This window comes from Protopterus annectens, chromosome 15.part0, assembly GCF_019279795.1.
Source record: "Protopterus annectens isolate FY-2018-M chromosome 15.part0, PAN1.0, whole genome shotgun sequence".
In the NCBI taxonomy this organism is placed as follows: Eukaryota; Metazoa; Chordata; order Ceratodontiformes; family Protopteridae; genus Protopterus; species Protopterus annectens.
The window spans coordinates 122843728-122859207 of NC_056749.1; the positions used below are offsets into that span (position 1 = coordinate 122843728).

The window sequence follows — 15480 nt, forward strand, 5'->3', positions numbered from 1 at the left end:
TGACTGGCTCCTGTCTGCCACCACCAGGCGTCAACTGATACAAGCCAGGGATTACACCCTACAACTTTGTACACACCTTGGAATTTCAGTAAATTTCGAAAAATCTTTGCTACAGCCATCACAGCATATCTTATTCATAGGAGCGGAATTAGATACGCATCATTTAGTTCTAAAACTTCCTACAGAAAGAATAGTAGCACTTCAAATCAACATTTCCCTTCTGCTGTCGTCCAGAAAGTCACCGGCAAAAATTGTTCTGAAAGTCTTGGGTCTCATGGCAGCTTCTCTCATTGCGATACCATTGGGAAGACTGCTCATGAGAGTGCTACAATGGCTTCTGTTTGCACAATGGTCATTCCAACAACTTCCACTGACTCACGAAATATTGATAACGAAAACATGCAAATCACACCTAATGTGGTGGTTACAGACTTGCAACCTATCCAGCGGAAGACCATTTGTGCTACCCGCACCATCAGCGACGATAACCACGGACGCTTCCCTGATAGGGTGGGGGGGCATCTTTCAGGGACAGACAGTCCAAGGCGAATGGACCAATCTGGAGTACAATCTGCACATCAATGTTCTGGAGTTGAGGGCAGTGTTTTGGCGTTGCAACACTTTGCTCCCCTTCTTCCTCCAGGGACCATTGCAGTTCAGACAGACAACATGTCCGTAGTCTGGTACATAAACAAGCAAGGGGGAACCAGGTCTTACCAACTATGCAGAGAGGCCATGAGAATTTGGCAATGGGCAGAGTCCACCGGTCGCTTTCTGATCGCAACGCACATCCCGGGGTCATCCAACGTCATAGCCGACAGGCTGAGCAGGGCAATACTATTGCCTCACGAGTAGTCCCTCAAACAGTCAGTTGCGAGAAGGATTTTTCGCAAATGGGGCCAGCCTACCTGCGATCTGTTTGCGTCTCCAATGAACGCCAAATGCAGGAGCTACTTTGCCCTATTACCCCCTCCAGGGGAAGTCCCCAGGGACGCGCTGGTGCACGATTGGCCCCCAGGTCTCCTATATGCTTTTGCTCCATTTCCCCTGATTGCAAAGTTTCTACAGAAAGCCAACAACCTTCAGAGGACTATTGTTCTCATTGCCCCGTTCTGGCCTCGTCAAATTTGGTTCCCCTTTCTATTGCATCACCGCATTCGGGGACCTTGGATGCTGGACCCAGAGCCAGATCTACTGACTCACTCGTCAGGAGTTCCTCACCCATCTCTAGAATCTCTCCATCTAGCAGCTTGGCTGCTCCGCTTCCCTTTCTAGCCAGGTCGGTTCCCCTTACATCGGCGGTTCAAGATATTTTAGTAGCTTCTCATAAAGTTTCCACTACAAAGACTTACACCAGTAAGTGGAAACGTTTTGTCTTTTGGGCGGAGTCACATCACTTGGACCCTGTTAGAGCTCCGTTAAACAAGGTTTTAAAGTTCTTGACTGAACTATTTCATGAAGGAGCTTCCCCGGCTACTTTAAGAGTACAGTTAGCTGCCATTTCTAACTATCATGTAGAGGAATGTGGTGCGCCTATTATGGCTCACAGACTTTGTAAAGCCTTTTTAAAAGGTTCTTTTCATATCAGACCACCAGTCAGAAGTCCGACATCACCGTGGAATTTAAACCTGTTGCTCTCTAAATTGATGTTGCCACCCTTTGAACCAGCCTCAAGTTGCACATTGAAATTTTTGTCATGGAAAACTTTATTTCTAGTGGCCATTACATCTGCTAGACGAGTGTCTGAGCTTCAGGCCCTTTCTGTCAAACATCCTTATTTAATATTTCATTCTGACAGAGTATCCCTACGCACTAATCCATCCTTTCTCCCCAAAGTTTGTTCTTCTAGTAATATTAATCAGTCCATTGAATTACCCACCTTCTTTAAGAACCACTCTAATAAATTGGAGTATATGTTGCACAAACTGGACGTCCATAGACAACTCAGATTTTATTTGGATAGAACAAAAGATCACAGGAAATCTGATCAACTATTTGTAGCTTTTGCTGACAGCAGAAAGGGTCTTGCAGTTACGAAACGAACTCTTTCTAAATGGCTAACTGACTGTATCACATATGTTTATGAAGCCTCTGATCAAACATTATCAGCAAAACCCAAAGGACATTCCACCAGATCAGTTTCTACATCTTTGGCTCACGCAGCTCGCTTACCACTAGACACTATTTGTGCGGCTGCTACTTGGGCTAAACCACATACATTTATCTCTCATTACAAAGTGGACAGGGTTTCTAGGGATAGGGCAACCTTTGGTTCCACTGTGCTCAAGAACGTTCTCCCTTGAGTTCCTCAGGATCATGGAGCTAGGGCGCTACCCATGTGTAAGAACAAAGGCGAGATTGAACACTCTCACATAAAGAAGTTATGTCCTTACCATAACGTTCCATGTGGAGTGTTCATCTCGCCTGTTATTACACTCCCACCCTTCCCACCCTTAGGAAGAACGTTCGATTTGGTGCCTGGTCTGGAGTATTCTCCTTCTGCTGTTGCAGTATTAGTGTTACTATCATACCCTTGGTATGTTTGTATATATGTACTTTTATGTATATAGTTTGGCATGTGTGCGTGCTTTATGTCTGGTTTGCTGCAAACTAGATCTGAGGTAAAGGCAGAGGGGGATTGTGGGTATTAGATGTCCTCGAGCTTCTTCTCGATGCAGAGCTTGCAGTCGGCCGGCACGGAGCCGAGGATCGGCTCCGAACCCATGTGTAATAACCAAGGCGAGATGAACACTCCACATGGAACGTTATGGTAAGGACATAACTTCTTTTTTCCAGAGGCTACTCCATACCATTTTCCCTTCTGCTGTCAAGAAGAAAGTTCCTCATGTTCCATCTGCTAAGTGTTAACTTGCAACAGCAGAAATTTCCCAACAGCTGGAAAAAGTCAATCATCCAATCCCCAAAGGCCAGCTAGAATCTGGAGTCTACTCGGGATTCTTTTTAGTACCCAAGAAAACAGGGGACTTCAGACACATCCTGGATCTAAGCCACTTAAATCAGTATGTCAAACAGGCAAAGTTCGAGATGGACACACATTTGTCCATTTTTTGCCACTGCTGAGTAAGGAAAATAGGCTGTGCTGCATAGAGCTCAAGGACACTTACTGTCATCAAAGATGGAGAAATGTTAGAGCTTTCTCTGTTTCCAGCTGGAAACCAATCATTATCAATTCAGAGCCCTGCCATTCGGCCTTACCACAGCCCCCCAGGGTGTTCACCAAGATGATGGCAGTGATAGCAGCACATCCTTGCTGATGTGGATACATGTTTTCCTCTACCTTGACAACTGGCTCCTGACTGCTATATCCAGTGATCTGTTGTCAAACCGTTGGGACATTTTGGTCTTTCTGATCCAAGACCTAGCAGTCTAACCAAAAGTTATCTTATGCCTACTCGACAGAATTTATCAGATGCCACTTGGACACAAGTTTAGAGAGTGCCAGAATTCCCAACTCCAGGGTGCTCTCCCTGCGCCTTGCAGCATATCAAGTTCGTAATCACCTCTCCCCTCTGACAATACTAATTCTTTGCCTGCTAGGTCTAATGGCTTCCACAATCTTCATGGTTCCATTAACCAGATTTTACATGAGATTGCTTAGTGGTGCAATGGTCCCAAATGTCATCCACTTCATGCCAAGATTCAATATACTCAAATTTGCAGGCAGTAAATATCCTGTTGGATATCATTTCATTCAGTGACAGAAGGATGTACATTCCTTACAGAGACCCCCTGTGGTGGTAGTGACCACAGACGATTCCCTTCAAGGGAAAGGGGTGGGCACATTTCGAAGGGAAGACAGTTCAAGGCACTTTGTCTCATACAGAGGTCAGTCTTCACGTCATTGTTCTGGAGATGAAGACAGTCCTCCAAGCATTTCAGGATGTCCTCCTCAGCATTGTGATATCATTACAGATGGAAAATATGTTGGCAGTATGGTACATCATCAAATAGAGGAACATGCTCCTACCCCCTTTGTCAAGAAGCCATGAGAGTCTGACAGTGGACAATGTCTTCTCACCCCTTTCTAATAGCAATGCATATTCTGGGGTTGTCTGGTGTACTGGTGGGCAAATTTAACAGATCTGTTTTAATGGCTTGCAATCTAGTAACTTGTTCCCGTCCCAAAAACATGTTCCCAATTACCCCTCTCTCTTCCCAATCACACCTCTAGCATTTGCTGTCTACCTGTGGAAGAAAATCTTCTGAAGTCTGCATGGAGTATCCTTCTGTCACTACCCATGCAACCACTTCCATTCAAAATCCTAAACCTTCTAGACTTTATTGCATACTTGGGAGCCTTACAGATTTCTGCCTGATGTACCTTTTATAGATTGCTTTTCTGTTACATTTTCTAACGATTAATTGTAGTGATCATTCAGTATTTTATTTGCCCTACTAACTAATTTTTTTCTAACTGGATTTTCTGTTAGACTCTGCTAAAATCTACCACAGTAGATGCTTCACTTAGCATCCCTTACCTTTTTTATTTATCTGTACTCTATCAATCCATGGCATGGGAGGCAGTCTCTAAACCGCAGTTTAAAGTTCTGCTTAGCCTAATCACACTCTTACTGTTCCCTCCTGAGTTATTTGCTCAGAATATCTTGCTCCCTCTTGTTGCTTTCTGTGTCCTACTTGCAGAAACACCTTTTGGTAAAATTGCCTCTTTCTATTCCTGTGCTGGCCAAGTGGTAAAAATACTTTCTGCTACTTTATGAATGTTTTTATTTTCATTATGGACTTGCATCCAAAGTCCTACTCTGTCATCACTGTAACTCCTCCTCCTTTTCATCATCTTTTTCCACTTTTGATTTATAACCTTCTGCTTGAGTTATGTAAAGGAACCTGTTTTAAGTCTTTATTAAATCATTGCATTTTTTAAGAAATGAGAGGAGTAAAAATACATTACTAGAAAGGAAAGCAACCATAGTGACATTTTCCATTGCTACTTTCATGTAGTATGCATATTTTCTTTTAACATTTTTCTATCACTCCAACATCACCTAAAAAGCTGAATACTTGCCTTATCTTAAACCTCACTCCTCCACCTCCTAAACAATGCTGCCTGTGTTGTTCTCACAAATTCCATTTATTGCTATGTGATTTGATCTTTCCCTTTTCCAGGTATACCACCTCTGGTTCACTTATATCTTGTACAGTGAATGCTTCATTTACAGTTGGTTTACATTTTGATTGCTATTTTCTACTAATTTAATTAATTGGCAGCCAATAACATTAAACTCAGTATAGCTTTACTTCGTCTAGGCAAGTCATAGCCTGTATCCCAGCTGAGAAGTATCATTTCCTTAGAAACTGTCAAAGTATTCTGTATGGAATTTTGGCAGTCTGTCAACTCGTGTTCCCAAAAACATGGCCCCAGTTATATAATCTCTCACCCCGTCTGTCTTCCAGCATATGCTATCTGCATGAGAAGCAACTTTCTGTGAAGTTTACACTTGGTGTAAATGTAGCCATGTAAACAATTACATGCATATATCCTAAAAATTGCCGGACTACCTGGGAGGCGTACAAATGTCCTTCCATTGTTCTTTCTGAATTGCTTTTCCATTCTTTTTGTAACAAATTCTACCAGTGCTGCTCTTTCACTTAAACATGCCTATACCTTTCTCTTTGCCTGTTGTCCTTATTAGGGAAGACGGCCCCTAACCTGCAGTCTAAATTTCTGCTTAACTTTGTCCCACTCTGCTGCCTTTCCCTCAATAATTATTTGCTTAAATCCCTTCAGTAAATTTCAGACCTTCCTTCCTGTTTTTCAATATCTTTACTTATTTCTGCATTACTGTTTTGGCTTAGTTCTTCTTCTTTATGAATATAATCTGTGTAGTTGTTATGCATCAAAACATCCCTTACCTCCCATGTTTTTATCATGATCCCTTTCCACTTTGATTTACAACCTCCTGGTTTTGTTATGTATGTGAGCCTTAACTGTAGCTGTGAAGTACCCCTCAAATCAGACAATGCTAAACCACACCGTTGCATGGATAGAATCAACAAGTACTCCTGCCAAACAGATTCCTTCAACTTTTTACGAGTTGTCTTCCACAACTATTCCTCTGGTTGATAAAAAAATATGCCTGACCTATGCCTGACCTACACACAAAACCCAAGGGACTAAAAATGTTTCTACTGCTTGTTTCACTATCCTCATCAACAATTAAGAGCCTCAAATTTCTCAGTTTTGTATTGCCTTTTGTTTAGTTTTTTCCCCACATATCCTTGGCTACCACAACAAAGTCCTTTTTAAACCATACACCTAAATATGGTAAGTTATGTAAATGAACGTCAGCTGTGTAGCTGTAAAGTATCCATTCTACAAGGAAGGTGTAACTGGGATTGATCCCATTTTCAGCGGAGGCCCAGGGAGGAAAGCTCCACAGCACAGTTATTACAGATACTGTACAGAGAACATTACATAATACGTACATAAAGTAGCAGAGTTTGTCATTGTACAGGGAGAAAAAAGCTGTACAGTTTTCACAATTAAGAAATGCAGAGGATATTTTTACATTAATTAATTCATTGTTGCATTTGTATTGTGAATCATATGTGTGTATGCATTAGCATTGTATGTACAGTTGAGGATCTACACTTGAAATGCCAAACATAGTATGCACCAAAACTGAATATATACAGTTGCTGTAAAGAGAGAAACTTAGAGATGTTAGAAATATGTTCAGATGTTATATCATTGAACTGTGGTAAAATGGAGATTTTTTTAAACACTTTTATTAAAATACCACACAAGACATAGTCAAACATATTAACAGGCAAGAAAAATCATATTAACATTTTCCCGTTTACATACATTATACATCACATCTTTTCTTTGTTTTTGTAATTATCAGTCCATAATTATATAAATTGCTGAATGCTTGCCTTCTCTTAAACCTCACTCCTCCTGAATATTATTCTGCATGTATTGTTCCCGCCTTTGTTTATTTCTATGTAGTTTGCTTTTTCTGTTTAAAGATCCCTTTTCCAGTTCTTTGTCTCTGTTATGGTATTCATTATTTCAAACAGAGTTGGGTTAGACCTTGATTTCCATTTTCTAGTAACTGCTTTTTTGGCAGCCAACAAAATTAAACTTAAGGCCTTACTATATAGCAGCGATTCAAATCCTGTGTCCCAGATAAACAAAAAGTTATATCCTTAGTTACAGCCATATTTGCTCACCCAGTATTTCTGACTGAGTACACTGTAGGAATTTTAAAAGTCTGCCAACTCTTTACATTCCCAAAACATATGTTCCCAGTTACCCATTTCTTCCCCATCACACCTCCAACTTTTGCTGTCTGCCTGGGAGCTAGTCATTTTCAGTTCAGATCCCTGCCCTTTGGTCTCACCACAGCCTTCTGGATGTTCCCCAGATGCATGACAATGGTTGTAGCTCATCTCCAACTGCAGTGGTTTTGGGTGTTTCCTTATCTAGATGACTGGTTCCTTACTGTGCACCTACCAGATCTCTTCGTCTAGGCCAGAAACTATTTACTTTATCAATGCTCCAACCTGGGAATTACAGTGAACCAGGACAAATCTCAGATCTTTTGCTCTCTGTTCCATCTAGCTTTCAGCCTCTGCGACTACAGATTCAAGCCTGGCTAATTCTAATGTCTTTAGCCTGCTTAGCTCCTCCTCCTTTAACCGTAACTCCCCACTCCTTTATCAACTACCCAGATCTAGTTTGCTCCCCTTCATGTATGCAGCTTGGTCTTTGGCTCCTCTCAACTTTTTTTTTTTCTTTTTAAAGAAGTTAGCACAGTGTTTTGGTAAAATTCTTTCTGTACTTAGTCATTCCTTTTGCTCTTTGTGTCTTTAGAGAGTTAGGTAGTCAAGTGTAGTTGTGTTGTTCCTTTTCTTTCCTGCCCATTGACTCTTCTCTCATTAGGTGGTGTGTTGCCGTCGGTTGTTGTGTAGTTTAGGTAGTGTTGGAAATGGACAAGGGATTTAAAAATTGCATTTCCTGCAGGCATAAAATGCCTTCCCTGGACGCACACGTGAAAGTGTCAGTTGTTTAGGTCCAGGCCATCTGGACTCTGGATGCTCCATTTTTGAGACCTTCGGCACTCGAGCCAATAATGAGCATAGGGCTCAGTTAGTGCTGAAAGGGCTTCTACCTTCAGGCTGTCCTGATTCAGCTTCTGGCTTGTAGGGTGGTTTCTCCCCCAGCTCCCAAGACTGGGTCAGAGAAATCCCCACAATCAGACTCCAAATATGCCAAAAGGGGAGCGTAAGCAGTCTTCTTCAGCTTATACCCTTGGGCCTGTTCCCTCGGGCACACTGGATCTGAAGGTGCCCCAACCTTTGAATCCTCCAGCTGCCACAGCTCTGACATTGACCCTGATATCTCGGAGCTGATCTCAAGTTTGGAGCTGATCACCTTCAGCATCCAAACATGGCAAATTGCTTTTATGGCTCTAAGCATCGAGTCCTTTCTTGGTCCAAGGGGCACCTTCAGGTAGGGTAGCTTCTCCTTTTTCTCCTAGCACCCCACCTCTTCAGTCGCCAGAGTCTTCCCTGTCTCTGCCCGTGTTCAGGACCTCTCTGGCTCTGATCTGGCACATAGGAACCTTTTTCCATACACCTACCAAGCCCTCCTGTGGTGGCGTCTTCCATCTGGTCATTGGGTTTGGTAGGCAGCATCAAAACTGCCAATCTGGAGTAACTGATGAGGCCCTTTTTGCAGGCACAGATACAGTTAGGCCTTATCCCCTCGAGTTCAGCACCAGGACCCTTGGCTCCATTAGTCTGGCTTCTTCCTTCACCCCCTTTCGGATCTGAGGACTTTGGGGCCAGCTGAATTTCCACCCTCCGGTCCAATCCAATAATTTGGCTGTCTTTGGCTCCATCCTTTTCATTGGTTGCTTGGACCCCGACTTGTTCATGGCCATGAAGTTGAAACTGGAGTTTCTGAGTTGGGGTCAATAGTTCCTACTTCGTGATCATCACTTCCTGTCAAAGTTTCAGCTTTGGACAGCTCTGCTCCAATCTCAATGTTGGGTCTAGGAATGGCTCCCTCAGGTTCAGTCATGTCTTTGGTACCTGTGGGTTCCGAGACCATCAGATCCGAGAGGCCTGCCTCCACCTTCAACATTGTAGAAAGGATGTTCTCTATGGAAAAGGGTCAGATTTCTCCAGTCTGCACCCACTCCCAGTTTTTATCAGTTACTGTGGCTAGTCATTAGTCCGCTTTGAGACCACCTTCAGCAGCCAGCCTCCAGGCTGCCCTGTGGTGAGACTTTCTAACTCTTCCTCTTCCTCCCTGGCTGAACCTCAGTGGGAGGTTTTGGGGACAAGAAAGTCTAAGAGGAAACATTTAGATTACCAGAGAAGTCTTTCACTGATGATACTGACTTCGAGGAAGGAGAATATTCCCCTAAGTCCCTGCATGAAGATGTCTTTTTCATTAATTTATTGGAGCTACTTTGCCAGCATGGAGGCTGGACCACCGAAGCCTCCTATCTAGGCCCATCCACGATCCCAAAGGGAGTGGAAGGATCCCAACACAGTGGAGACCATTCCTAGAAAGTCTGATAAGGTTCTTGCCGGGGGGGGGGCAAGACAGGTCTCATTGGAGTAAGGGCCCAGACGTTGCTCCCATTTTGATGGTGGTAGCCACCAAAAAGGAGATTTCTGAGGAGAGCACCTTGATTAACCCCTCCCCCAACAGGGAGTCTTGGGCGCTGTATCAGTTAGGAAAGCCTTCGTGTGCCTCTTCCAGTTTTGCATTGAGAGCACTTAACTACATGTTTCACTTCAAAAAGGCTTCAATGGGACCTAGAGACTGAAGTGTTAAGTATCCTCAAGACATAGCAGTTTCCAGATACTCAGAAGATGCTGGAAACTCAGTTATCTAGCTTGCTTTCCATCACCAACATTTCAATGAGACTTATCTGAAATACAGCCAGTGGGGCATCACATTCTGTTTCAAGGCTCTGACGAGGAGCAAACAAGATGGGAAGATTCTCTCCACCATCAGAATATGCTTTTCTACCCCCACCCAGCAGACCTTTGCAAGGAATCAAAAGGGGGATACATGTCTGTTTTTCAGAAAATAACAGTTATCTTCCCACTATGCTCCTCTAGAAAATCATAAAAGATTGCCTGCAGGGCAGAGGTGATCCGCAAAGTCAGAGCTTTTGTGGGGCCTTTTCCATCAGGCCCTTTCAACAATCCTGAAGGGTTGTGGTACTGCTCTTCTCTGGAGGTAGTCTGGTTATTTAGCTGTCCACCCAAAAACTTGGGAGTCCATCACTTCAGAAGCCTGGGTGCTCATATCCAGAGACTATCACATTCCCGTTTTAAAAATTTCAGATGGGCAGAGGTGATCTGCAAAATCAGCTTTTGTGGGGCCTTTTCTAGTAGGTCCTTTCATAGCCAGAGGCTCTCGCATTCCCTTTTTTAGAAGTTCCAAACTGTCACCTAAAACATCTAGTTGTTCCACCCCATCAGAAAATTTACACAACAGCAGTGATTCAAAAGCTTCTTATAAAGAGTCATCCAGGAAGTCTCCTCATACCAGCTAGGATCTGTGGTCTATTCTGTTCCATGTTCTTTTTAGTTCCAAAGAACTTCCAAAGAAAACTAAAGATGTTAGGCCAGTTTTGGATTTAAACTAGCTAAACCAGTTCATCAAAAAGACTAAGTTCCAGGTGGTCATGGTAGGACAATTGGATGTGCTCTATAGAACTCAAGGACGCTTAACATCACAGCAAGATAGATTGGCATTACTGGAGGTTTCTTCACTTTTGGCTGAGTGCCAGTCATTACCAGTTCAGAGCCCTGACATTTTATCTCACCACAGCCCTCTGGGTGTTTACCAAGTGCATGGCAGTGATCACAGCCTGGCTCTGGCTGCAGAAATATGTCTTTCCTTACCTGGACGATTGGCTCTTCACCGCCCCCACAAAGGCATCATTGATCTCTGCCAGGGACTCGTTACTTCAATTGCAGCAACTTGGGCATTACATTCAATTATCCAAAATCGAGCCGTCAGCCTGTGCAAGTTCTGGAGTTCATAGAGTGTCATTTAAACATGATCCACCAAATCGCTAGGCTCCCAAGCTCCAGAGTTTTCAGCCTTTGGGCTCAGGCCCTGTCTTTGTAGTTCTTAAACCAGCAACACATGCAGCTTTTGGGTAATATGGCAGCGACGATGGGGCTGGTTTATTTAGTGAGATATCAAATGAGGGCCCTACAATGGACTCTGGCTGCTCAGTGGTCTTTTCTGATTCATCCTTTGGCTTTTTCTAGATGATTAACAAAAGTGTATCATGAGCAGATCTCATTGGTGGTTGTCTTCTTTGGTAACCAAAGGGAGACCATTTGTAATTCCTTCCCCTTCAGCCACGGTCACCATAAACGTCTCCCACTTGGGGTGGGGGGGTGCATTTTGAAGCGATAATGGTTCAAGGATCCTGGTATTCCACAGAGGCTCACATTCACATCACTGTTTTGGAGGTGAGAGTAGTCTTTCTTGTGTTGCAGGATTTTTATGATTCCCTTCCCTCCAGTGTGACTGCAGTTCAGATGGACAATATGTGGTCTTGTATCTCAACAAACAGGGGAACATGTTTTAATCCTCTTTGTTTTGAGGCCATGAAAGTTTGGCAGTGGGCAGTATCCTCTCAGCAGTTTCTAGTAGCAACATGTATCCCAAGGAAGTCCAACATTCTGGCCAACAGCCTCAACATTTTGTTGCTCCAGAAGTGGTTCCTAACTCTGACAGTGGCAGCTTGGATTTTTTGGATATGGGGCACTCCACATTGTTATCTGTTTGCTTTCCTGTCTAGCACCAAGTGTAGCAGCTATTACGCCACAGTTCCGCCTGCAGTAGAGTTACACAGGGATTCTTTGGTGCTTGCTTGGCCCCAGTGACTCCTTTACCCTTATCCCCAGTTCTTTTAATGGTAACGTTTCTATAGAAAGCAGCCCACTGCAGAGCTACAGAGATAGATACTCATTGCTCACTTTTGGCCTTGTCAGTTGTGGTTTCCCTTCCTTTGATCTCTTCTAAAAAAAGCCCCTCATGGGTAATAGATCCCATCCTGGATCTCATTTCTCATCCATTGTGAGTCTGGATTCCCTCAATCTTCTGTCCCTCAAGTTGATTGCATGGTTTCTCCTGTTTCGTTGGTGGTTTTCAATATATAGTCTTCTTCTTTGAAGGAATCCACTAGAAAAATATATTCAAGTAATTGAAAAAGGTTTATCTTGTGGGCAGAGGCTCATGGACTTGACCCTTCCACTGTCCCCTTGGAATCCACCTTGGATTTTTTGGCCATATTGTTCCATTCAGGGTTCTAGTTTTTCTATTGTCAAAGTGCAGTTAACTGCCATTTCACATTGGCAGAGAGATAGTGTGCCTGTGGCTTCTTTCAAGATCTCCAAGGCATTTCTCAAAGATATTTTACTACTCTATCCCCCATTACAGGATCAGGTCCCCTCCCTGAGCTCTGACCTTCATTCTGCAGGTTTTTGCTGGCCCTCTATTTGGACTTCAATCTCTTCTCTTAGAAAAATGTGTTTTTGGTGGCTATTGACTCCCCCAGAAGGGTTTCATAGTTGCATGCACTTGATTCTGCACCCCCTTACTTGGTGTTCCATAAAGGCAGGATTTCTCTTAGTATGTGGTATTCTTTCTTGCCTAAGGTAGCTTCTGGGAATAACCACAGCAATTCTGTCCATCTTGTGTTTTTTCCCAGTTTTTCCAACAAAGGAGAATACCCTTTGCATTGTGTTAAAAGTAATTTATCCAAGTGGCTGTCATATTGTATTTTGTTTTCTTATTCTTTGAAATGTAAGACTCTTGTACACAAACCTAAGAGTCATTCAGCAAGGGCTTTTGCTACTTCCAAAGCTTTCCTTTCCAGAGTACCTGTGGATGATATTTGTGATGCTGCTACTTGGCTAGGGCACCACACCTCTGTCATATTATAAGCTGGATATTCAGTCTAGATCCAGAGCTTTCTTTGGCTCCACTGTGTTGCAGAATATCCTTCCTTAGTTCCTGCCAAGAAATATTCATGGCTGGGGACCCTGTCCCACAGGTTGAAGCCAAACAGAGCAGACATCAGATACAAAAGTTATGTACTGACCATAATGATAGATTTGTGTGGTCTATTTTCATCTGGTTCAGGTTCCCCCCTCCTGCCTTATTGCTGACATAGTGAGTTGCGATGACTGGACATTGGAGGTCATTTATTCCACCTTCTGGAGCCTTACACTCCTCCTTGGTTGCCATATTCTAATTTGTGGGAGGTACATTTCCAGATTTATATGTTTATTATTGTTTTTATCATGGGGCAAACTCGATCTGGGAAGTTGATGGAGGAGCAGAGAGTTGTGGGTAAGGGAGGCAGAGCCAAGCAGGCTAATGATGTTAGAATTAGCTGTTGTTGGATCCGAAGTTCCACAGATTGAACCAGACGAAAACAGACAACGCAGATTTATCGTTATGGTGAATACATAGCTTTGTTTTTCCCCACTTTAGGTTCTGCGGTTGATAAGAACCATTTTGCAAGTTTACTAGGGAACAGGTTACCCACTGTAAGAAATCAGGCTTAACTCTTCTTTCCTGTCAGATGCTGCCTGCCATATTAGTCCAAGTTCAGGATCGATGGGAGCCTCAATCACTTTGGTCTCCTTGGCAAGATGTACAAGAGTGTTGACAGTGGTCTGTAGTGTTCTAGTGACACATCAGATTCCATCCCGTGACTTTTCAGTCTGCTTAACATAGATCAGCAGAAGTCATGTAGCTTGCTGGATTCACTATGTAGAGGTATTTCAGGGCCATCCCTTTGTCCCTCCCTCTCCAAAGCAAAGCTGTAGTGACCATGGATGCTTCCCAGCTAGGGTGGAAGGAGGCCTTAACTGGCAAAGATGATCCAAGGCATGTGGACCCCATCAGTGGCCAATCTTCACATCAATATCTCAGAAATGAGGGCAGTCCTCTTAGCCTTGCAGACCTTTCAGGATGTCTTTCCTCTGGGGGTGATATCTCTCCAGAGTGGCAACATGTCAGTAGTCTGGTACATCAGCAAACAAGGGGAACACACTCCTACCCCTCTGTGCAAAGAAGCAGCGAGTGTGTGTCAGTCTGCAATATCTTCTGACCACTTTCTGATAGTAATCCAAATACTGGGGAAGACCAACATTCTAGTGGACAGATTAAGCAGATCTGTTCTGCCACCTCATGAGTGGTGTCACAGTCCAACAGTGGAGAGACCAATCTTTTGTTGTAACCATACTACAATCTTTTTACTTCTCTCATCAATTCCACATGCAGCAGATTCTTTGCTTGGTCCTCCAGAGATGTTCTGATCCACAATTGGCCATTTGGACTTCTACACACTTTCCTACCAACTCCCCTAATTCCAAAATTCCAGCAGAAAGCATTACATTGGAAGATCGTGGTCATCCTCTTTCCCCTTTTAGGCCTCAACAGGTATGCTTTCCCTTCCCTTGGCCTCCTGTTGTGCACCCACCTTGGGTGCTGGATCCAAATCCAGATTATTTCCGTCTCATCTTTCTGAAATGCCTCATCCAGATATCAGAGCCCTAAAACTTACAGCATGATTTCCCCACTTCCAGTGATGGTTAGTCAGTCCAGTCTTTCTTACTAAGTGATCCATATTCTTTCTTTTGCTCAGAAACCATCCACTGGGAAGGTTTACAAAAGTAAATGGAAAATATTTCATTTGGGCTTCACAGGGAACCTTAGACCTCATTTCAGCTCTTGTGTCAACAGTTTTAGATTTAATTGCCACCATTTTCCATAACGGTGCTGTTTATTCAGCCTGTCAGGGTTCAGCTAGCAGCAGTCTCAGACTTCCATGTTGGAGCAAATCACACTTCTTTAGCTTCACTTAAGTTATGTAAAGCTTTCCTGAGAGGTACTTTTCTTCTTTTAAACCTGTTGCCAAGGTGGACTTCCTTTCTGACTTAGAAAACCCATTTCCTGGTAGCAATTACTTCAGATAGAAGGGTATCAGAGCTCCAAGCCCTGTCTTGCCAAACTCCATACATTATCTTTCACAAGAACAGGCTTTCTTTATGCACTAACCCCTCCTTTATTGCCTGAAATAGCTTCAGATTTAATTCACTCATAGTATTAATCTATCAGTCTTCTTCCTGAATTTTTTGAGTAAAGGAGAATGCATGCTTCATTTATTGGATGTGTACAGGCAAGTACATTTCTTGCTTCATCAAACCAAAGCTTTTAGGAGGTCAGATCTGTTGTTAGTTTAATGTTCTAAAGCCAAGAAGGGTAAAGCAGTGAATGATTATTCAGCTGCTAAAGAGTCATTATGAGGTTTGTTAAGATGTAAAGTAGAATTTAGTACTTTTGATAAGTAAAATTAGCAGATGTTAATTCATGTAGATGAGTACTGTTTACAATGATTAAAATAATTGCGTGTTCCAGAAGCAATGGAAGAATAG

At 43.1% G+C, this 15480-nt stretch overlaps 1 protein-coding gene across 5 annotated transcripts in view; it reads left to right on the forward strand.

Annotated features, from left to right (window-relative positions):
• The window catches only part of PHKA1 (phosphorylase kinase regulatory subunit alpha 1), a 3177076-nt gene that overhangs the window by 3002217 nt on the left and 159379 nt on the right, over positions 1-15480 (forward strand). The gene's annotated exons all lie outside the window — the stretch shown is intronic.